Here is a 1,758-nt window from a genome sequence, read left to right as displayed (position 1 = left end):
AGACAGAGATAGAGAAAGAAAGAGACCTGCACTGCCAAAGGATTTTCCATTTTAGATCATTCATTCATCATGTACCAGGAACTGGAAGGGGCTTCAGAGGTCATTAAGTTTAACTCCTATGCTTTAGAAATAAAGAAATTAAAGCCCCAGGAAATTAAGTGGACTTGTCCAAGGTCACATAGCCGAGAAGTGGCCAAGCTGAGATTTGAACTCATCTGCTCCCAATTCCGGTCCAGTCCCATACTGAATAGTGTTTCCCCCCTCACATTGAGCCTCAGTTTCCCTCTTTGCAATCTCTACCCAGTGCTCCTATTTCTATCCTCTGGGGCAGAGGGTCATAACTGGAGCTCCCTGAACTGATTTTTTCTTTTTTTAAACATTTTGGTTATTGTATTTCAGTGTAATTATATTCCTTTGTAATCAATCTTATGTATATTTTTATGCATTCTTTGGAGTCCAGATTGCCAAAGGGGCCGACAGCTCAAAAAAGTCTAAGAAGTCACATTGTGGGGCCAAGAAGAATACGTAGGAATCCCTCTTTCCACACAACACTGGGAAATGGCCATTGTCCTCCACCTGTTTCCCCAGGAACACCTCTGTAGTAGCCAGCTGAGCAGAGTGGCAGGTAAGAGTTTTAGGTCTAGCGTCAGGAAGACCTGCATTCAAATTCTACCTCAGTCACTTACTATTGTATGACCCTGGGCGAGTCACTTAATTGCCCATCTGCAAAATGGGGATAATAACAGTATTACCTTCCAGGATTACTGTAAGGACCAAATGAGATAATATTTGTCAGGTATTTAGCATGTAACAGGTGCTTAATGAAAGCTTATTGTCTTTCTCTTCACAGTGTGGCTCAATGATAACAACCGCCATTCATAGAGACCTTTCACGTTTTCAAAATGCTTTACTTATATATCGTCTCCTCCGAGTCCTGGAGGCCCTTTGAGATGGAGGTGCTGGACGAGTTTTTGCCTTGGTTTTATAGATGAGGAGAATGGCTTGCTCAAGGTCACCCAAGCTGGTAAAAGTCTGATGTGAGATTTGAACCCAGGGTCTTCCTCATTCCAAGCCTGTCTCTGTGGTCCAGGAGGAATCGGCTGCGCTCATTCATTCAGGAGACACGGAGTGCCGTCCACAGGTGAAGGCTGCCTTCTGGGACGCATCCTGCAGTTGACTGAAGAGCTGCAAGGGGAGCTCTCCATTTCAGCAATCTAGGCGCTGTGCTGGGGAGGAGACCGCCAGAGGTGTTCAGCTTTATTCCAGGCACGCGTGACATCAGGGGCAGCAGGAGCCTCTCTCCGGATTCCCAGGGAACACCTGCTTTTCCTTGGCAATTCCTCATTCATAAAGATCTATTTGCCACCAAACTTCCGCCCCATTCCCAGTGGCTTAGTGGGCGCCAGATCCAGATGAATGCACTCAATGAAGTTTCTCTAGAGCAGTGATTCCCAAAGTGGGCGCCACCGCCCCCTGGTGGGTGCTGCAGAGATCCACAGAACGGTGATGGCCACGGGTGCATTTGGGATTTCAAATGTTTTAACTTTTTTTGTATTACATTCTATTCTGAGTTCAATAAATCGTTTCATAATTTCAAAGTTCAATGTTTCTAATTTACACCTTTCTTTACTATATTTTATGAAAAAGGTAGAAACATTAATACATTTATCTTTCCTGTTAATTGCTATTAAAATTTTAAAAATTTAATTTCCAGGGGCGCTAAGTAATATTTTTTTCTGGAAAAGGGGCTGGTAGGCC

The sequence above is a fragment of the Gracilinanus agilis genome, chromosome 3, assembly GCF_016433145.1.
Source record: "Gracilinanus agilis isolate LMUSP501 chromosome 3, AgileGrace, whole genome shotgun sequence".
NCBI lineage: Eukaryota > Metazoa > Chordata > Mammalia > Didelphimorphia > Didelphidae > Gracilinanus > Gracilinanus agilis.
Note: the sequence above shows the minus strand (reverse complement) of the source record.